Consider the following 19959-nt stretch of genomic DNA (forward strand, 5'->3'; position numbering starts at 1 on the left):
AACGTGCATGCACACTGTAGCGAGGCTCGTAAACGAATGACATCGCCAAGCATGACATTATACTACAAAATGCATACAAACCAATGTTCTGCCTATGCATTCAGAAAACCTCTGAGGCCAGTAGAATACTTGTCATAGGTTGTAGAACATCCCTTTCATTCAGTGTACTGCCATGTGTTAGATGCTGCTCGAGATAGCTCCGCTCCTTGCAGGAAGGTTTAAAAAATGAATGCCTTCTGTGAGGTTCGAACTCACGACCCCTGGTTTACGAGACCAGTGCTCTACCACTGAGCTAAGAAGGCGGCAGCTTAGCGTTTGTGAGCTATCCCCAAATTGTTACTTCATCATACTGAATCTTGCAGCCCTCGACCAGATATCGGATTTGGCACACAGCTGCTGCTGGGGGTGTCCACATTGCCGTTTTCCAAATCTCTTGAATGTTTCGCCCTTACGATCGACGACGAGCGTCGGCCCACCAAAAGTTAGCGGTCTGCACAATCCTGACCTAGTGCACAGCTTGTGGGATAGCGTGGCTCGACTGCGAAATGCGCCTTTCGGCTCCTCTCTCTGGCTACAGTGCGCTGTTGTCCACAGTGGCACTGGCGTTGCCCATGGGGCTTACTGCAGACCGACACTTAAGACACACCAAATACAAATCGACATCGAGAGACAGGCCCTGTCATATGGCACTCGCGACGTATATGCTGAAATTGAATGTAAAGAATACGTCTTTTGTAGCGGGCGTCCCTCTACTGCAGTGTCACACATGACGAATAAAAAGGAAAACAGCAGAACGTCTGTGTAGGGCCATGTTTTTACCTACAGTGTCACTTGGCTGAATGTGTATAAGGCTCTGTGGCATCACTCAAACGCAGCCAAATTGTCACACTAGCTGTGTATCTCTAACAAAGTTGACGTATGCCCTCACCTCGGTGCCGGTTAAAACGATTTCGCCCCCGGGTGGGCTCGAACCACCAACCTTTCGGTTAACAGCCGAACGCGCTAGCCGATTGCGCCACGGAGGCCTTGACTTTGGCTCCCTTGTGCTCTGTATATCAACGCAATTCGTATACCTTCTGCAGGAATCTCGCAGAATGGTAGCATTTGCTTACGCCTCTTCACATGGATAACGTGCATGCACACTGTAGCGAGGCTCGTAAACGAATGACATCGCCAAGCATGACATTATACTACAAAATGCATACAAACCAATGTTCTGCCTATGCATTCAGAAAACCTCTGAGGCCAGTAGAATACTTGTCATAGGTTGTAGAACATCCCTTTCATTCAGTGTACTGCCATGTGTTAGATGCTGCTCGAGATAGCTCCGCTCCTTGCAGGAAGGTTTAAAAAATGAATGCCTTCTGTGAGGTTCGAACTCACGACCCCTGGTTTACGAGACCAGTGCTCTACCACTGAGCTAAGAAGGCGGCAGCTTAGCGTTTGTGAGCTATCCCCAAATTGTTACTTCATCATACTGAATCTTGCAGCCCTCGACCAGATATCGGATTTGGCACACAGCTGCTGCTGGGGGTGTCCACATTGCCGTTTTCCAATTCTCTTGAATGTTTCGCCCTTACGATCGACGACGAGCGTCGGCCCACCAAAAGTTAGCGGTCTGCACAATCCTGACCTAGTGCACAGCTTGTGGGATAGCGTGGCTCGACTGCGAAATGCGCCTTTCGGCTCCTCTCTCTGGCTACAGTGCGCTGTTGTCCACAGTGGCACTGGCGTTGCCCATGGGGCTTCATGTAAGGCGACTGCACGTCGCTCGGCCAACAGCGGCCTACTGCAGACCGACACTTAAGACACACCAAATACAAATCGACATCGAGAGACAGGCCCTGTCATATGGCACTCGCGACGTATATGCTGAAATTGAATGTAAAGAATACGTCTTTTGTAGCGGGCGTCCCTCTACTGCAGTGTCACACATGACGAATAAAAAGGAAAACAGCAGAACGTCTGTGTAGGGCCATGTTTTTACCTACAGTGTCACTTGGCTGAATGTGTATAAGGCTCTGTGGCATCACTCAAACGCAGCCAAATTGTCACACTAGCTGTGTATCTCTAACAAAGTTGACGTATGCCCTCACCTCGGTGCCGGTTAAAACGATTTCGCCCCCGGGTGGGCTCGAACCACCAACCTTTCGGTTAACAGCCGAACGCGCTAGCCGATTGCGCCACGGAGGCCTTGACTTTGGCTCCCTTGTGCTCTGTATATCAACGCAATTCGTATACCTTCTGCAGGAATCTCGCAGAATGGTAGCATTTGCTTACGCCTCTTCACATGGATAACGTGCATGCACACTGTAGCGAGGCTCGTAAACGAATGACATCGCCAAGCATGACATTATACTACAAAATGCATACAAACCAATGTTCTGCCTATGCATTCAGAAAACCTCTGAGGCCAGTAGAATACTTGTCATAGGTTGTAGAACATCCCTTTCATTCAGTGTACTGCCATGTGTTAGATGCTGCTCGAGATAGCTCCGCTCCTTGCAGGAAGGTTTAAAAAATGAATGCCTTCTGTGAGGTTCGAACTCACGACCCCTGGTTTACGAGACCAGTGCTCTACCACTGAGCTAAGAAGGCGGCAGCTTAGCGTTTGTGAGCTATCCCCAAATTGTTACTTCATCATACTGAATCTTGCAGCCCTCGACCAGATATCGGATTTGGCACACAGCTGCTGCTGGGGGTGTCCACATTGCCGTTTTCCAATTCTCTTGAATGTTTCGCCCTTACGATCGACGACGAGCGTCGGCCCACCAAAAGTTAGCGGTCTGCACAATCCTGACCTAGTGCACAGCTTGTGGGATAGCGTGGCTCGACTGCGAAATGCGCCTTTCGGCTCCTCTCTCTGGCTACAGTGCGCTGTTGTCCACAGTGGCACTGGCGTTGCCCATGGGGCTTCATGTAAGGCGACTGCACGTCGCTCGGCCAACAGCGGCCTACTGCAGACCGACACTTAAGACACACCAAATACAAATCGACATCGAGAGACAGGCCCTGTCATATGGCACTCGCGACGTATATGCTGAAATTGAATGTAAAGAATACGTCTTTTGTAGCGGGCGTCCCTCTACTGCAGTGTCACACATGACGAATAAAAAGGAAAACAGCAGAACGTCTGTGTAGGGCCATGTTTTTACCTACAGTGTCACTTGGCTGAATGTGTATAAGGCTCTGTGGCATCACTCAAACGCAGCCAAATTGTCACACTAGCTGTGTATCTCTAACAAAGTTGACGTATGCCCTCACCTCGGTGCCGGTTAAAACGATTTCGCCCCCGGGTGGGCTCGAACCACCAACCTTTCGGTTAACAGCCGAACGCGCTAGCCGATTGCGCCACGGAGGCCTTGGCTTTGGCTCCCTTGTGCTCTGTATATCAACGCAATTCGTATACCTTCTGCAGGAATCTCGCAGAATGGTAGCATTTGCTTACGCCTCTTCACATGGATAACGTGCATGCACACTGTAGCGAGGCTCGTAAACGAATGACATCGCCAAGCATGACATTATACTACAAAATGCATACAAACCAATGTTCTGCCTATGCATTCAGAAAACCTCTGAGGCCAGTAGGATACTTGTCATAGGTTGTAGAACATCCCTTTCATTCAGTGTACTGCCATGTGTTAGATGCTGCTCGAGATAGCTCCGCTCCTTGCAGGAAGGTTTAAAAAATGAATGCCTTCTGTGAGGTTCGAACTCACGACCCCTGGTTTACGAGACCAGTGCTCTACCACTGAGCTAAGAAGGCGGCAGCTTAGCGTTTGTGAGCTATCCCCAAATTGTTACTTCATCATACTGAATCTTGCAGCCCTCGACCAGATATCGGACTTGGCACACAGCTGCTGCTGGGGGTGTCCACATTGCCGTTTTCCAAATCTCTTGAATGTTTCGCCCTTACGATCGACGACGAGCGTCGGCCCACCAAAAGTTAGCGGTCTGCACAATCCTGACCTAGTGCACAGCTTGTGGGATAGCGTGGCTCGACTGCGAAATGCGCCTTTCGGCTCCTCTCTCTGGCTACAGTGCGCTGTTGTCCACAGTGGCACTGGCGTTGCCCATGGGGCTTCATGTAAGGCGACTGCACGTCGCTCGGCCAACAGCGGCCTACTGCAGACCGACACTTAAGACACACCAAATACAAATCGACATCGAGAGACAGGCCCTGTCATATGGCACTCGCGACGTATATGCTGAAATTGAATGTAAAGAATACGTCTTTTGTAGCGGGCGTCCCTCTACTGCAGTGTCACACATGACGAATAAAAAGGAAAACAGCAGAACGTCTGTGTAGGGCCATGTTTTTACCTACAGTGTCACTTGGCTGAATGTGTATAAGGCTCTGTGGCATCACTCAAACGCAGCCAAATTGTCACACTAGCTGTGTATCTCTAACAAAGTTGACGTATGCCCTCACCTCGGTGCCGGTTAAAACGATTTCGCCCCCGGGTGGGCTCGAACCACCAACCTTTCGGTTAACAGCCGAACGCGCTAGCCGATTGCGCCACGGAGGCCTTGACTTTGGCTCCCTTGTGCTCTGTATATCAACGCAATTCGTATACCTTCTGCAGGAATCTCGCAGAATGGTAGCATTTGCTTACGCCTCTTCACATGGATAACGTGCATGCACACTGTAGCGAGGCTCGTAAACGAATGACATCGCCAAGCATGACATTATACTACAAAATGCATACAAACCAATGTTCTGCCTATGCATTCAGAAAACCTCTGAGGCCAGTAGAATACTTGTCATAGGTTGTAGAACATCCCTTTCATTCAGTGTACTGCCATGTGTTAGATGCTGCTCGAGATAGCTCCGCTCCTTGCAGGAAGGTTTAAAAAATGAATGCCTTCTGTGAGGTTCGAACTCACGACCCCTGGTTTACGAGACCAGTGCTCTACCACTGAGCTAAGAAGGCGGCAGCTTAGCGTTTGTGAGCTATCCCCAAATTGTTACTTCATCATACTGAATCTTGCAGCCCTCGACCAGATATCGGACTTGGCACACAGCTGCTGCTGGGGGTGTCCACATTGCCGTTTTCCAAATCTCTTGAATGTTTCGCCCTTACGATCGACGACGAGCGTCGGCCCACCAAAAGTTAGCGGTCTGCACAATCCTGACCTAGTGCACAGCTTGTGGGATAGCGTGGCTCGACTGCGAAATGCGCCTTTCGGCTCCTCTCTCTGGCTACAGTGCGCTGTTGTCCACAGTGGCACTGGCGTTGCCCATGGGGCTTCATGTAAGGCGACTGCACGTCGCTCGGCCAACAGCGGCCTACTGCAGACCGACACTTAAGACACACCAAATACAAATCGACATCGAGAGACAGGCCCTGTCATATGGCACTCGCGACGTATATGCTGAAATTGAATGTAAAGAATACGTCTTTTGTAGCGGGCGTCCCTCTACTGCAGTGTCACACATGACGAATAAAAAGGAAAACAGCAGAACGTCTGTGTAGGGCCATGTTTTTACCTACAGTGTCACTTGGCTGAATGTGTATAAGGCTCTGTGGCATCACTCAAACGCAGCCAAATTGTCACACTAGCTGTGTATCTCTAACAAAGTTGACGTATGCCCTCACCTCGGTGCCGGTTAAAACGATTTCGCCCCCGGGTGGGCTCGAACCACCAACCTTTCGGTTAACAGCCGAACGCGCTAGCCGATTGCGCCACGGAGGCCTTGACTTTGGCTCCCTTGTGCTCTGTATATCAACGCAATTCGTATACCTTCTGCAGGAATCTCGCAGAATGGTAGCATTTGCTTACGCCTCTTCACATGGATAACGTGCATGCACACTGTAGCGAGGCTCGTAAACGAATGACATCGCCAAGCATGACATTATACTACAAAATGCATACAAACCAATGTTCTGCCTATGCATTCAGAAAACCTCTGAGGCCAGTAGAATACTTGTCATAGGTTGTAGAACATCCCTTTCATTCAGTGTACTGCCATGTGTTAGATGCTGCTCGAGATAGCTCCGCTCCTTGCAGGAAGGTTTAAAAAATGAATGCCTTCTGTGAGGTTCGAACTCACGACCCCTGGTTTACGAGACCAGTGCTCTACCACTGAGCTAAGAAGGCGGCAGCTTAGCGTTTGTGAGCTATCCCCAAATTGTTACTTCATCATACTGAATCTTGCAGCCCTCGACCAGATATCGGATTTGGCACACAGCTGCTGCTGGGGGTGTCCACATTGCCGTTTTCCAAATCTCTTGAATGTTTCGCCCTTACGATCGACGACGAGCGTCGGCCCACCAAAAGTTAGCGGTCTGCACAATCCTGACCTAGTGCACAGCTTGTGGGATAGCGTGGCTCGACTGCGAAATGCGCCTTTCGGCTCCTCTCTCTGGCTACAGTGCGCTGTTGTCCACAGTGGCACTGGCGTTGCCCATGGGGCTTCATGTAAGGCGACTGCACGTCGCTCGGCCAACAGCGGCCTACTGCAGACCGACACTTAAGACACACCAAATACAAATCGACATCGAGAGACAGGCCCTGTCATATGGCACTCGCGACGTATATGCTGAAATTGAATGTAAAGAATACGTCTTTTGTAGCGGGCGTCCCTCTACTGCAGTGTCACACATGACGAATAAAAAGGAAAACAGCAGAACGTCTGTGTAGGGCCATGTTTTTACCTACAGTGTCACTTGGCTGAATGTGTATAAGGCTCTGTGGCATCACTCAAACGCAGCCAAATTGTCACACTAGCTGTGTATCTCTAACAAAGTTGACGTATGCCCTCACCTCGGTGCCGGTTAAAACGATTTCGCCCCCGGGTGGGCTCGAACCACCAACCTTTCGGTTAACAGCCGAACGCGCTAGCCGATTGCGCCACGGAGGCCTTGACTTTGGCTCCCTTGTGCTCTGTATATCAACGCAATTCGTATACCTTCTGCAGGAATCTCGCAGAATGGTAGCATTTGCTTACGCCTCTTCACATGGATAACGTGCATGCACACTGTAGCGAGGCTCGTAAACGAATGACATCGCCAAGCATGACATTATACTACAAAATGCATACAAACCAATGTTCTGCCTATGCATTCAGAAAACCTCTGAGGCCAGTAGAATACTTGTCATAGGTTGTAGAACATCCCTTTCATTCAGTGTACTGCCATGTGTTAGATGCTGCTCGAGATAGCTCCGCTCCTTGCAGGAAGGTTTAAAAAATGAATGCCTTCTGTGAGGTTCGAACTCACGACCCCTGGTTTACGAGACCAGTGCTCTACCACTGAGCTAAGAAGGCGGCAGCTTAGCGTTTGTGAGCTATCCCCAAATTGTTACTTCATCATACTGAATCTTGCAGCCCTCGACCAGATATCGGATTTGGCACACAGCTGCTGCTGGGGGTGTCCACATTGCCGTTTTCCAAATCTCTTGAATGTTTCGCCCTTACGATCGACGACGAGCGTCGGCCCACCAAAAGTTAGCGGTCTGCACAATCCTGACCTAGTGCACAGCTTGTGGGATAGCGTGGCTCGACTGCGAAATGCGCCTTTCGGCTCCTCTCTCTGGCTACAGTGCGCTGTTGTCCACAGTGGCACTGGCGTTGCCCATGGGGCTTCATGTAAGGCGACTGCACGTCGCTCGGCCAACAGCGGCCTACTGCAGACCGACACTTAAGACACACCAAATACAAATCGACATCGAGAGACAGGCCCTGTCATATGGCACTCGCGACGTATATGCTGAAATTGAATGTAAAGAATACGTCTTTTGTAGCGGGCGTCCCTCTACTGCAGTGTCACACATGACGAATAAAAAGGAAAACAGCAGAACGTCTGTGTAGGGCCATGTTTTTACCTACAGTGTCACTTGGCTGAATGTGTATAAGGCTCTGTGGCATCACTCAAACGCAGCCAAATTGTCACACTAGCTGTGTATCTCTAACAAAGTTGACGTATGCCCTCACCTCGGTGCCGGTTAAAACGATTTCGCCCCCGGGTGGGCTCGAACCACCAACCTTTCGGTTAACAGCCGAACGCGCTAGCCGATTGCGCCACGGAGGCCTTGACTTTGGCTCCCTTGTGCTCTGTATATCAACGCAATTCGTATACCTTCTGCAGGAATCTCGCAGAATGGTAGCATTTGCTTACGCCTCTTCACATGGATAACGTGCATGCACACTGTAGCGAGGCTCGTAAACGAATGACATCGCCAAGCATGACATTATACTACAAAATGCATACAAACCAATGTTCTGCCTATGCATTCAGAAAACCTCTGAGGCCAGTAGAATACTTGTCATAGGTTGTAGAACATCCCTTTCATTCAGTGTACTGCCATGTGTTAGATGCTGCTCGAGATAGCTCCGCTCCTTGCAGGAAGGTTTAAAAAATGAATGCCTTCTGTGAGGTTCGAACTCACGACCCCTGGTTTACGAGACCAGTGCTCTACCACTGAGCTAAGTAGGCGGCAGCTTAGCGTTTGTGAGCTATCCCCAAATTGTTACTTCATCATACTGAATCTTGCAGCCCTCGACCAGATATCGGACTTGGCACACAGCTGCTGCTGGGGGTGTCCACATTGCCGTTTTCCAAATCTCTTGAATGTTTCGCCCTTACGATCGACGACGAGCGTCGGCCCACCAAAAGTTAGCGGTCTGCACAATCCTGACCTAGTGCACAGCTTGTGGGATAGCGTGGCTCGACTGCGAAATGCGCCTTTCGGCTCCTCTCTCTGGCTACAGTGCGCTGTTGTCCACAGTGGCACTGGCGTTGCCCATGGGGCTTCATGTAAGGCGACTGCACGTCGCTCGGCCAACAGCGGCCTACTGCAGACCGACACTTAAGACACACCAAATACAAATCGACATCGAGAGACAGGCCCTGTCATATGGCACTCGCGACGTATATGCTGAAATTGAATGTAAAGAATACGTCTTTTGTAGCGGGCGTCCCTCTACTGCAGTGTCACACATGACGAATAAAAAGGAAAACAGCAGAACGTCTGTGTAGGGCCATGTTTTTACCTACAGTGTCACTTGGCTGAATGTGTATAAGGCTCTGTGGCATCACTCAAACGCAGCCAAATTGTCACACTAGCTGTGTATCTCTAACAAAGTTGACGTATGCCCTCACCTCGGTGCCGGTTAAAACGATTTCGCCCCCGGGTGGGCTCGAACCACCAACCTTTCGGTTAACAGCCGAACGCGCTAGCCGATTGCGCCACGGAGGCCTTGACTTTGGCTCCCTTGTGCTCTGTATATCAACGCAATTCGTATACCTTCTGCAGGAATCTCGCAGAATGGTAGCATTTGCTTACGCCTCTTCACATGGATAACGTGCATGCACACTGTAGCGAGGCTCGTAAACGAATGACATCGCCAAGCATGACATTATACTACAAAATGCATACAAACCAATGTTCTGCCTATGCATTCAGAAAACCTCTGAGGCCAGTAGAATACTTGTCATAGGTTGTAGAACATCCCTTTCATTCAGTGTACTGCCATGTGTTAGATGCTGCTCGAGATAGCTCCGCTCCTTGCAGGAAGGTTTAAAAAATGAATGCCTTCTGTGAGGTTCGAACTCACGACCCCTGGTTTACGAGACCAGTGCTCTACCACTGAGCTAAGAAGGCGGCAGCTTAGCGTTTGTGAGCTATCCCCAAATTGTTACTTCATCATACTGAATCTTGCAGCCCTCGACCAGATATCGGACTTGGCACACAGCTGCTGCTGGGGGTGTCCACATTGCCGTTTTCCAAATCTCTTGAATGTTTCGCCCTTACGATCGACGACGAGCGTCGGCCCACCAAAAGTTAGCGGTCTGCACAATCCTGACCTAGTGCACAGCTTGTGGGATAGCGTGGCTCGACTGCGAAATGCGCCTTTCGGCTCCTCTCTCTGGCTACAGTGCGCTGTTGTCCACAGTGGCACTGGCGTTGCCCATGGGGCTTCATGTAAGGCGACTGCACGTCGCTCGGCCAACAGCGGCCTACTGCAGACCGACACTTAAGACACACCAAATACAAATCGACATCGAGAGACAGGCCCTGTCATATGGCACTCGCGACGTATATGCTGAAATTGAATGTAAAGAATACGTCTTTTGTAGCGGGCGTCCCTCTACTGCAGTGTCACACATGACGAATAAAAAGGAAAACAGCAGAACGTCTGTGTAGGGCCATGTTTTTACCTACAGTGTCACTTGGCTGAATGTGTATAAGGCTCTGTGGCATCACTCAAACGCAGCCAAATTGTCACACTAGCTGTGTATCTCTAACAAAGTTGACGTATGCCCTCACCTCGGTGCCGGTTAAAACGATTTCGCCCCCGGGTGGGCTCGAACCACCAACCTTTCGGTTAACAGCCGAACGCGCTAGCCGATTGCGCCACGGAGGCCTTGACTTTGGCTCCCTTGTGCTCTGTATATCAACGCAATTCGTATACCTTCTGCAGGAATCTCGCAGAATGGTAGCATTTGCTTACGCCTCTTCACATGGATAACGTGCATGCACACTGTAGCGAGGCTCGTAAACGAATGACATCGCCAAGCATGACATTATACTACAAAATGCATACAAACCAATGTTCTGCCTATGCATTCAGAAAACCTCTGAGGCCAGTAGAATACTTGTCATAGGTTGTAGAACATCCCTTTCATTCAGTGTACTGCCATGTGTTAGATGCTGCTCGAGATAGCTCCGCTCCTTGCAGGAAGGTTTAAAAAATGAATGCCTTCTGTGAGGTTCGAACTCACGACCCCTGGTTTACGAGACCAGTGCTCTACCACTGAGCTAAGAAGGCGGCAGCTTAGCGTTTGTGAGCTATCCCCAAATTGTTACTTCATCATACTGAATCTTGCAGCCCTCGACCAGATATCGGACTTGGCACACAGCTGCTGCTGGGGGTGTCCACATTGCCGTTTTCCAAATCTCTTGAATGTTTCGCCCTTACGATCGACGACGAGCGTCGGCCCACCAAAAGTTAGCGGTCTGCACAATCCTGACCTAGTGCACAGCTTGTGGGATAGCGTGGCTCGACTGCGAAATGCGCCTTTCGGCTCCTCTCTCTGGCTACAGTGCGCTGTTGTCCACAGTGGCACTGGCGTTGCCCATGGGGCTTCATGTAAGGCGACTGCACGTCGCTCGGCCAACAGCGGCCTACTGCAGACCGACACTTAAGACACACCAAATACAAATCGACATCGAGAGACAGGCCCTGTCATATGGCACTCGCGACGTATATGCTGAAATTGAATGTAAAGAATACGTCTTTTGTAGCGGGCGTCCCTCTACTGCAGTGTCACACATGACGAATAAAAAGGAAAACAGCAGAACGTCTGTGTAGGGCCATGTTTTTACCTACAGTGTCACTTGGCTGAATGTGTATAAGGCTCTGTGGCATCACTCAAACGCAGCCAAATTGTCACACTAGCTGTGTATCTCTAACAAAGTTGACGTATGCCCTCACCTCGGTGCCGGTTAAAACGATTTCGCCCCCGGGTGGGCTCGAACCACCAACCTTTCGGTTAACAGCCGAACGCGCTAGCCGATTGCGCCACGGAGGCCTTGACTTTGGCTCCCTTGTGCTCTGTATATCAACGCAATTCGTATACCTTCTGCAGGAATCTCGCAGAATGGTAGCATTTGCTTACGCCTCTTCACATGGATAACGTGCATGCACACTGTAGCGAGGCTCGTAAACGAATGACATCGCCAAGCATGACATTATACTACAAAATGCATACAAACCAATGTTCTGCCTATGCATTCAGAAAACCTCTGAGGCCAGTAGAATACTTGTCATAGGTTGTAGAACATCCCTTTCATTCAGTGTACTGCCATGTGTTAGATGCTGCTCGAGATAGCTCCGCTCCTTGCAGGAAGGTTTAAAAAATGAATGCCTTCTGTGAGGTTCGAACTCACGACCCCTGGTTTACGAGACCAGTGCTCTACCACTGAGCTAAGAAGGCGGCAGCTTAGCGTTTGTGAGCTATCCCCAAATTGTTACTTCATCATACTGAATCTTGCAGCCCTCGACCAGATATCGGATTTGGCACACAGCTGCTGCTGGGGGTGTCCACATTGCCGTTTTCCAAATCTCTTGAATGTTTCGCCCTTACGATCGACGACGAGCGTCGGCCCACCAAAAGTTAGCGGTCTGCACAATCCTGACCTAGTGCACAGCTTGTGGGATAGCGTGGCTCGACTGCGAAATGCGCCTTTCGGCTCCTCTCTCTGGCTACAGTGCGCTGTTGTCCACAGTGGCACTGGCGTTGCCCATGGGGCTTCATGTAAGGCGACTGCACGTCGCTCGGCCAACAGCGGCCTACTGCAGACCGACACTTAAGACACACCAAATACAAATCGACATCGAGAGACAGGCCCTGTCATATGGCACTCGCGACGTATATGCTGAAATTGAATGTAAAGAATACGTCTTTTGTAGCGGGCGTCCCTCTACTGCAGTGTCACACATGACGAATAAAAAGGAAAACAGCAGAACGTCTGTGTAGGGCCATGTTTTTACCTACAGTGTCACTTGGCTGAATGTGTATAAGGCTCTGTGGCATCACTCAAACGCAGCCAAATTGTCACACTAGCTGTGTATCTCTAACAAAGTTGACGTATGCCCTCACCTCGGTGCCGGTTAAAACGATTTCGCCCCTGGGTGGGCTCGAACCACCAACCTTTCGGTTAACAGCCGAACGCGCTAGCCGATTGCGCCACGGAGGCCTTGACTTTGGCTCCCTTGTGCTCTGTATATCAACGCAATTCGTATACCTTCTGCAGGAATCTCGCAGAATGGTAGCATTTGCTTACGCCTCTTCACATGGATAACGTGCATGCACACTGTAGCGAGGCTCGTAAACGAATGACATCGCCAAGCATGACATTATACTACAAAATGCATACAAACCAATGTTCTGCCTATGCATTCAGAAAACCTCTGAGGCCAGTAGAATACTTGTCATAGGTTGTAGAACATCCCTTTCATTCAGTGTACTGCCATGTGTTAGATGCTGCTCGAGATAGCTCCGCTCCTTGCAGGAAGGTTTAAAAAATGAATGCCTTCTGTGAGGTTCGAACTCACGACCCCTGGTTTACGAGACCAGTGCTCTACCACTGAGCTAAGAAGGCGGCAGCTTAGCGTTTGTGAGCTATCCCCAAATTGTTACTTCATCATACTGAATCTTGCAGCCCTCGACCAGATATCGGACTTGGCACACAGCTGCTGCTGGGGGTGTCCACATTGCCGTTTTCCAAATCTCTTGAATGTTTCGCCCTTACGATCGACGACGAGCGTCGGCCCACCAAAAGTTAGCGGTCTGCACAATCCTGACCTAGTGCACAGCTTGTGGGATAGCGTGGCTCGACTGCGAAATGCGCCTTTCGGCTCCTCTCTCTGGCTACAGTGCGCTGTTGTCCACAGTGGCACTGGCGTTGCCCATGGGGCTTCATGTAAGGCGACTGCACGTCGCTCGGCCAACAGCGGCCTACTGCAGACCGACACTTAAGACACACCAAATACAAATCGACATCGAGAGACAGGCCCTGTCATATGGCACTCGCGACGTATATGCTGAAATTGAATGTAAAGAATACGTCTTTTGTAGCGGGCGTCCCTCTACTGCAGTGTCACACATGACGAATAAAAAGGAAAACAGCAGAACGTCTGTGTAGGGCCATGTTTTTACCTACAGTGTCACTTGGCTGAATGTGTATAAGGCTCTGTGGCATCACTCAAACGCAGCCAAATTGTCACACTAGCTGTGTATCTCTAACAAAGTTGACGTATGCCCTCACCTCGGTGCCGGTTAAAACGATTTCGCCCCCGGGTGGGCTCGAACCACCAACCTTTCGGTTAACAGCCGAACGCGCTAGCCGATTGCGCCACGGAGGCCTTGACTTTGGCTCCCTTGTGCTCTGTATATCAACGCAATTCGTATACCTTCTGCAGGAATCTCGCAGAATGGTAGCATTTGCTTACGCCTCTTCACATGGATAACGTGCATGCACACTGTAGCGAGGCTCGTAAACGAATGACATCGCCAAGCATGACATTATACTACAAAATGCATACAAACCAATGTTCTGCCTATGCATTCAGAAAACCTCTGAGGCCAGTAGAATACTTGTCATAGGTTGTAGAACATCCCTTTCATTCAGTGTACTGCCATGTGTTAGATGCTGCTCGAGATAGCTCCGCTCCTTGCAGGAAGGTTTAAAAAATGAATGCCTTCTGTGAGGTTCGAACTCACGACCCCTGGTTTACGAGACCAGTGCTCTACCACTGAGCTAAGAAGGCGGCAGCTTAGCGTTTGTGAGCTATCCCCAAATTGTTACTTCATCATACTGAATCTTGCAGCCCTCGACCAGATATCGGACTTGGCACACAGCTGCTGCTGGGGGTGTCCACATTGCCGTTTTCCAAATCTCTTGAATGTTTCGCCCTTACGATCGACGACGAGCGTCGGCCCACCAAAAGTTAGCGGTCTGCACAATCCTGACCTAGTGCACAGCTTGTGGGATAGCGTGGCTCGACTGCGAAATGCGCCTTTCGGCTCCTCTCTCTGGCTACAGTGCGCTGTTGTCCACAGTGGCACTGGCGTTGCCCATGGGGCTTCATGTAAGGCGACTGCACGTCGCTCGGCCAACAGCGGCCTACTGCAGACCGACACTTAAGACACACCAAATACAAATCGACATCGAGAGACAGGCCCTGTCATATGGCACTCGCGACGTATATGCTGAAATTGAATGTAAAGAATACGTCTTTTGTAGCGGGCGTCCCTCTACTGCAGTGTCACACATGACGAATAAAAAGGAAAACAGCAGAACGTCTGTGTAGGGCCATGTTTTTACCTACAGTGTCACTTGGCTGAATGTGTATAAGGCTCTGTGGCATCACTCAAACGCAGCCAAATTGTCACACTAGCTGTGTATCTCTAACAAAGTTGACGTATGCCCTCACCTCGGTGCCGGTTAAAACGATTTCGCCCCTGGGTGGGCTCGAACCACCAACCTTTCGGTTAACAGCCGAACGCGCTAGCCGATTGCGCCACGGAGGCCTTGACTTTGGCTCCCTTGTGCTCTGTATATCAACGCAATTCGTATACCTTCTGCAGGAATCTCGCAGAATGGTAGCATTTGCTTACGCCTCTTCACATGGATAACGTGCATGCACACTGTAGCGAGGCTCGTAAACGAATGACATCGCCAAGCATGACATTATACTACAAAATGCATACAAACCAATGTTCTGCCTATGCATTCAGAAAACCTCTGAGGCCAGTAGAATACTTGTCATAGGTTGTAGAACATCCCTTTCATTCAGTGTACTGCCATGTGTTAGATGCTGCTCGAGATAGCTCCGCTCCTTGCAGGAAGGTTTAAAAAATGAATGCCTTCTGTGAGGTTCGAACTCACGACCCCTGGTTTACGAGACCAGTGCTCTACCACTGAGCTAAGAAGGCGGCAGCTTAGCGTTTGTGAGCTATCCCCAAATTGTTACTTCATCATACTGAATCTTGCAGCCCTCGACCAGATATCGGACTTGGCACACAGCTGCTGCTGGGGGTGTCCACATTGCCGTTTTCCAAATCTCTTGAATGTTTCGCCCTTACGATCGACGACGAGCGTCGGCCCACCAAAAGTTAGCGGTCTGCACAATCCTGACCTAGTGCACAGCTTGTGGGATAGCGTGGCTCGACTGCGAAATGCGCCTTTCGGCTCCTCTCTCTGGCTACAGTGCGCTGTTGTCCACAGTGGCACTGGCGTTGCCCATGGGGCTTCATGTAAGGCGACTGCACGTCGCTCGGCCAACAGCGGCCTACTGCAGACCGACACTTAAGACACACCAAATACAAATCGACATCGAGAGACAGGCCCTGTCATATGGCACTCGCGACGTATATGCTGAAATTGAATGTAAAGAATACGTCTTTTGTAGCGGGCGTCCCTCTACTGCAGTGTCACACATGACGAATAAAAAGGAAAACAGCAGAACGTCTGTGTAGGGCCATGTTTTTACCTACAGTGTCACTTGGCTGAATGTGTATAAGGCTCTGTGGCATCACTCAAACGCAGCCAAATTGTCACACTAGCTGTGTATCTCTAACAAAGTTGACGTATGCCCTCACCTCGGTGCCGGTTAAAACGATTTCGCCCCTGGGTGGGCTCGAACCACCAACCTTTCGGTTAACAGCCGAACGCGCTAGCCGATTGCGCCACGGAGGCCTTGACTTTGGCTCCCTTGTGCTCTGTATATCAACGCAATTCGTATACCTTCTGCAGGAATCTCGCAGAATGGTAGCATTTGCTTACGCCTCTTCACATGGATAACGTGCATGCACACTGTAGCGAGGCTCGTAAACGAATGACATCGCCAAGCATGACATTATACTACAAAATGCATACAAACCAATGTTCTGCCTATGCATTCAGAAAACCTCTGAGGCCAGTAGAATACTTGTCATAGGTTGTAGAACATCCCTTTCATTCAGTGTACTGCCATGTGTTAGATGCTGCTCGAGATAGCTCCGCTCCTTGCAGGAAGGTTTAAAAAATGAATGCCTTCTGTGAGGTTCGAACTCACGACCCCTGGTTTACGAGACCAGTGCTCTACCACTGAGCTAAGAAGGCGGCAGCTTAGCGTTTGTGAGCTATCCCCAAATTGTTACTTCATCATACTGAATCTTGCAGCCCTCGACCAGATATCGGACTTGGCACACAGCTGCTGCTGGGGGTGTCCACATTGCCGTTTTCCAAATCTCTTGAATGTTTCGCCCTTACGATCGACGACGAGCGTCGGCCCACCAAAAGTTAGCGGTCTGCACAATCCTGACCTAGTGCACAGCTTGTGGGATAGCGTGGCTCGACTGCGAAATGCGCCTTTCGGCTCCTCTCTCTGGCTACAGTGCGCTGTTGTCCACAGTGGCACTGGCGTTGCCCATGGGGCTTCATGTAAGGCGACTGCACGTCGCTCGGCCAACAGCGGCCTACTGCAGACCGACACTTAAGACACACCAAATACAAATCGACATCGAGAGACAGGCCCTGTCATATGGCACTCGCGACGTATATGCTGAAATTGAATGTAAAGAATACGTCTTTTGTAGCGGGCGTCCCTCTACTGCAGTGTCACACATGACGAATAAAAAGGAAAACAGCAGAACGTCTGTGTAGGGCCATGTTTTTACCTACAGTGTCACTTGGCTGAATGTGTATAAGGCTCTGTGGCATCACTCAAACGCAGCCAAATTGTCACACTAGCTGTGTATCTCTAACAAAGTTGACGTATGCCCTCACCTCGGTGCCGGTTAAAACGATTTCGCCCCCGGGTGGGCTCGAACCACCAACCTTTCGGTTAACAGCCGAACGCGCTAGCCGATTGCGCCACGGAGGCCTTGACTTTGGCTCCCTTGTGCTCTGTATATCAACGCAATTCGTATACCTTCTGCAGGAATCTCGCAGAATGGTAGCATTTGCTTACGCCTCTTCACATGGATAACGTGCATGCACACTGTAGCGAGGCTCGTAAACGAATGACATCGCCAAGCATGACATTATACTACAAAATGCATACAAACCAATGTTCTGCCTATGCATTCAGAAAACCTCTGAGGCCAGTAGAATACTTGTCATAGGTTGTAGAACATCCCTTTCATTCAGTGTACTGCCATGTGTTAGATGCTGCTCGAGATAGCTCCGCTCCTTGCAGGAAGGTTTAAAAAATGAATGCCTTCTGTGAGGTTCGAACTCACGACCCCTGGTTTGCGAGACCAGTGCTCTACCACTGAGCTAAGAAGGCGGCAGCTTAGCGTTTGTGAGCTATCCCCAAATTGTTACTTCATCATACTGAATCTTGCAGCCCTCGACCAGATATCGGACTTGGCACACAGCTGCTGCTGGGGGTGTCCACATTGCCGTTTTCCAAATCTCTTGAATGTTTCGCCCTTACGATCGACGACGAGCGTCGGCCCACCAAAAGTTAGCGGTCTGCACAATCCTGACCTAGTGCACAGCTTGTGGGATAGCGTGGCTCGACTGCGAAATGCGCCTTTCGGCTCCTCTCTCTGGCTACAGTGCGCTGTTGTCCACAGTGGCACTGGCGTTGCCCATGGGGCTTCATGTAAGGCGACTGCACGTCGCTCGGCCAACAGCGGCCTACTGCAGACCGACACTTAAGACACACCAAATACAAATCGACATCGAGAGACAGGCCCTGTCATATGGCACTCGCGACGTATATGCTGAAATTGAATGTAAAGAATACGTCTTTTGTAGCGGGCGTCCCTCTACTGCAGTGTCACACATGACGAATAAAAAGGAAAACAGCAGAACGTCTGTGTAGGGCCATGTTTTTACCTACAGTGTCACTTGGCTGAATGTGTATAAGGCTCTGTGGCATCACTCAAACGCAGCCAAATTGTCACACTAGCTGTGTATCTCTAACAAAGTTGACGTATGCCCTCACCTCGGTGCCGGTTAAAACGATTTCGCCCCCGGGTGGGCTCGAACCACCAACCTTTCGGTTAACAGCCGAACGCGCTAGCCGATTGCGCCACGGAGGCCTTGACTTTGGCTCCCTTGTGCTCTGTATATCAACGCAATTCGTATACCTTCTGCAGGAATCTCGCAGAATGGTAGCATTTGCTTACGCCTCTTCACATGGATAACGTGCATGCACACTGTAGCGAGGCTCGTAAACGAATGACATCGCCAAGCATGACATTATACTACAAAATGCATACAAACCAATGTTCTGCCTATGCATTCAGAAAACCTCTGAGGCCAGTAGAATACTTGTCATAGGTTGTAGAACATCCCTTTCATTCAGTGTACTGCCATGTGTTAGATGCTGCTCGAGATAGCTCCGCTCCTTGCAGGAAGGTTTAAAAAATGAATGCCTTCTGTGAGGTTCGAACTCACGACCCCTGGTTTACGAGACCAGTGCTCTACCACTGAGCTAAGAAGGCGGCAGCTTAGCGTTTGTGAGCTATCCCCAAATTGTTACTTCATCATACTGAATCTTGCAGCCCTCGACCAGATATCGGACTTGGCACACAGCTGCTGCTGGGGGTGTCCACATTGCCGTTTTCCAAATCTCTTGAATGTTTCGCCCTTACGATCGACGACGAGCGTCGGCCCACCAAAAGTTAGCGGTCTGCACAATCCTGACCTAGTGCACAGCTTGTGGGATAGCGTGGCTCGACTGCGAAATGCGCCTTTCGGCTCCTCTCTCTGGCTACAGTGCGCTGTTGTCCACAGTGGCACTGGCGTTGCCCATGGGGCTTCATGTAAGGCGACTGCACGTCGCTCGGCCAACAGCGGCCTACTGCAGACCGACACTTAAGACACACCAAATACAAATCGACATCGAGAGACAGGCCCTGTCATATGGCACTCGCGACGTATATGCTGAAATTGAATGTAAAGAATACGTCTTTTGTAGCGGGCGTCCCTCTACTGCAGTGTCACACATGACGAATAAAAAGGAAAACAGCAGAACGTCTGTGTAGGGCCATGTTTTTACCTACAGTGTCACTTGGCTGAATGTGTATAAGGCTCTGTGGCATCACTCAAACGCAGCCAAATTGTCACACTAGCTGTGTATCTCTAACAAAGTTGACGTATGCCCTCACCTCGGTGCCGGTTAAAACGATTTCGCCCCCGGGTGGGCTCGAACCACCAACCTTTCGGTTAACAGCCGAACGCGCTAGCCGATTGCGCCACGGAGGCCTTGACTTTGGCTCCCTTGTGCTCTGTATATCAACGCAATTCGTATACCTTCTGCAGGAATCTCGCAGAATGGTAGCATTTGCTTACGCCTCTTCACATGGATAACGTGCATGCACACTGTAGCGAGGCTCGTAAACGAATGACATCGCCAAGCATGACATTATACTACAAAATGCATACAAACCAATGTTCTGCCTATGCATTCAGAAAACCTCTGAGGCCAGTAGAATACTTGTCATAGGTTGT

General features: G+C 50.1%; 34 non-coding genes across 34 annotated transcripts; all 34 read right to left on the bottom strand.

Moving 5' to 3' along the window:
- Positions 1-230: 230 nt before the first annotated feature.
- On the bottom strand, positions 231-302 carry Trnat-cgu. Its single transcript has one exon. It is a non-coding gene; the product is annotated as a tRNA-Thr (tRNA).
- A 649-nt stretch (positions 303-951) lies between these two features.
- Positions 952-1025, bottom strand: Trnan-guu. The gene has a single exon. It is a non-coding gene; the product is annotated as a tRNA-Asn (tRNA).
- A 333-nt stretch (positions 1026-1358) lies between these two features.
- Positions 1359-1430, bottom strand: Trnat-cgu. Its single transcript has one exon. It is a non-coding gene; the product is annotated as a tRNA-Thr (tRNA).
- A 689-nt stretch (positions 1431-2119) lies between these two features.
- Trnan-guu lies at positions 2120-2193 on the bottom strand. The gene has a single exon. It is a non-coding gene; the product is annotated as a tRNA-Asn (tRNA).
- A 333-nt stretch (positions 2194-2526) lies between these two features.
- Trnat-cgu lies at positions 2527-2598 on the bottom strand. Its single transcript has one exon. It is a non-coding gene; the product is annotated as a tRNA-Thr (tRNA).
- Positions 2599-3287: 689 nt separating this feature from the next.
- Positions 3288-3361, bottom strand: Trnan-guu. Its single transcript has one exon. It is a non-coding gene; the product is annotated as a tRNA-Asn (tRNA).
- A 333-nt stretch (positions 3362-3694) lies between these two features.
- Trnat-cgu lies at positions 3695-3766 on the bottom strand. Its single transcript has one exon. It is a non-coding gene; the product is annotated as a tRNA-Thr (tRNA).
- A 689-nt stretch (positions 3767-4455) lies between these two features.
- Trnan-guu lies at positions 4456-4529 on the bottom strand. The gene has a single exon. It is a non-coding gene; the product is annotated as a tRNA-Asn (tRNA).
- Positions 4530-4862: 333 nt separating this feature from the next.
- On the bottom strand, positions 4863-4934 carry Trnat-cgu. The gene has a single exon. It is a non-coding gene; the product is annotated as a tRNA-Thr (tRNA).
- A 689-nt stretch (positions 4935-5623) lies between these two features.
- Trnan-guu lies at positions 5624-5697 on the bottom strand. Its single transcript has one exon. It is a non-coding gene; the product is annotated as a tRNA-Asn (tRNA).
- Positions 5698-6030: 333 nt separating this feature from the next.
- On the bottom strand, positions 6031-6102 carry Trnat-cgu. Its single transcript has one exon. It is a non-coding gene; the product is annotated as a tRNA-Thr (tRNA).
- Positions 6103-6791: 689 nt separating this feature from the next.
- Positions 6792-6865, bottom strand: Trnan-guu. The gene has a single exon. It is a non-coding gene; the product is annotated as a tRNA-Asn (tRNA).
- Positions 6866-7198: 333 nt separating this feature from the next.
- On the bottom strand, positions 7199-7270 carry Trnat-cgu. Its single transcript has one exon. It is a non-coding gene; the product is annotated as a tRNA-Thr (tRNA).
- A 689-nt stretch (positions 7271-7959) lies between these two features.
- Positions 7960-8033, bottom strand: Trnan-guu. Its single transcript has one exon. It is a non-coding gene; the product is annotated as a tRNA-Asn (tRNA).
- Positions 8034-8366: 333 nt separating this feature from the next.
- On the bottom strand, positions 8367-8438 carry Trnat-cgu. Its single transcript has one exon. It is a non-coding gene; the product is annotated as a tRNA-Thr (tRNA).
- Positions 8439-9127: 689 nt separating this feature from the next.
- Positions 9128-9201, bottom strand: Trnan-guu. Its single transcript has one exon. It is a non-coding gene; the product is annotated as a tRNA-Asn (tRNA).
- Positions 9202-9534: 333 nt separating this feature from the next.
- Positions 9535-9606, bottom strand: Trnat-cgu. The gene has a single exon. It is a non-coding gene; the product is annotated as a tRNA-Thr (tRNA).
- Positions 9607-10295: 689 nt separating this feature from the next.
- On the bottom strand, positions 10296-10369 carry Trnan-guu. Its single transcript has one exon. It is a non-coding gene; the product is annotated as a tRNA-Asn (tRNA).
- Positions 10370-10702: 333 nt separating this feature from the next.
- On the bottom strand, positions 10703-10774 carry Trnat-cgu. Its single transcript has one exon. It is a non-coding gene; the product is annotated as a tRNA-Thr (tRNA).
- A 689-nt stretch (positions 10775-11463) lies between these two features.
- On the bottom strand, positions 11464-11537 carry Trnan-guu. Its single transcript has one exon. It is a non-coding gene; the product is annotated as a tRNA-Asn (tRNA).
- Positions 11538-11870: 333 nt separating this feature from the next.
- On the bottom strand, positions 11871-11942 carry Trnat-cgu. The gene has a single exon. It is a non-coding gene; the product is annotated as a tRNA-Thr (tRNA).
- Positions 11943-12631: 689 nt separating this feature from the next.
- On the bottom strand, positions 12632-12705 carry Trnan-guu. The gene has a single exon. It is a non-coding gene; the product is annotated as a tRNA-Asn (tRNA).
- A 333-nt stretch (positions 12706-13038) lies between these two features.
- Trnat-cgu lies at positions 13039-13110 on the bottom strand. Its single transcript has one exon. It is a non-coding gene; the product is annotated as a tRNA-Thr (tRNA).
- Positions 13111-13799: 689 nt separating this feature from the next.
- Trnan-guu lies at positions 13800-13873 on the bottom strand. Its single transcript has one exon. It is a non-coding gene; the product is annotated as a tRNA-Asn (tRNA).
- Positions 13874-14206: 333 nt separating this feature from the next.
- Trnat-cgu lies at positions 14207-14278 on the bottom strand. Its single transcript has one exon. It is a non-coding gene; the product is annotated as a tRNA-Thr (tRNA).
- A 689-nt stretch (positions 14279-14967) lies between these two features.
- Positions 14968-15041, bottom strand: Trnan-guu. The gene has a single exon. It is a non-coding gene; the product is annotated as a tRNA-Asn (tRNA).
- A 333-nt stretch (positions 15042-15374) lies between these two features.
- On the bottom strand, positions 15375-15446 carry Trnat-cgu. The gene has a single exon. It is a non-coding gene; the product is annotated as a tRNA-Thr (tRNA).
- A 689-nt stretch (positions 15447-16135) lies between these two features.
- Trnan-guu lies at positions 16136-16209 on the bottom strand. The gene has a single exon. It is a non-coding gene; the product is annotated as a tRNA-Asn (tRNA).
- A 333-nt stretch (positions 16210-16542) lies between these two features.
- Trnat-cgu lies at positions 16543-16614 on the bottom strand. Its single transcript has one exon. It is a non-coding gene; the product is annotated as a tRNA-Thr (tRNA).
- Positions 16615-17303: 689 nt separating this feature from the next.
- On the bottom strand, positions 17304-17377 carry Trnan-guu. The gene has a single exon. It is a non-coding gene; the product is annotated as a tRNA-Asn (tRNA).
- A 333-nt stretch (positions 17378-17710) lies between these two features.
- Positions 17711-17782, bottom strand: Trnaa-cgc. The gene has a single exon. It is a non-coding gene; the product is annotated as a tRNA-Ala (tRNA).
- Positions 17783-18471: 689 nt separating this feature from the next.
- On the bottom strand, positions 18472-18545 carry Trnan-guu. Its single transcript has one exon. It is a non-coding gene; the product is annotated as a tRNA-Asn (tRNA).
- Positions 18546-18878: 333 nt separating this feature from the next.
- Trnat-cgu lies at positions 18879-18950 on the bottom strand. The gene has a single exon. It is a non-coding gene; the product is annotated as a tRNA-Thr (tRNA).
- A 689-nt stretch (positions 18951-19639) lies between these two features.
- Trnan-guu lies at positions 19640-19713 on the bottom strand. Its single transcript has one exon. It is a non-coding gene; the product is annotated as a tRNA-Asn (tRNA).
- Positions 19714-19959: the final 246 nt, after the last annotated feature.

This window comes from Schistocerca americana, chromosome 5, assembly GCF_021461395.2.
Source record: "Schistocerca americana isolate TAMUIC-IGC-003095 chromosome 5, iqSchAmer2.1, whole genome shotgun sequence".
Taxonomy (NCBI): Eukaryota; Metazoa; Arthropoda; class Insecta; order Orthoptera; family Acrididae; genus Schistocerca; species Schistocerca americana.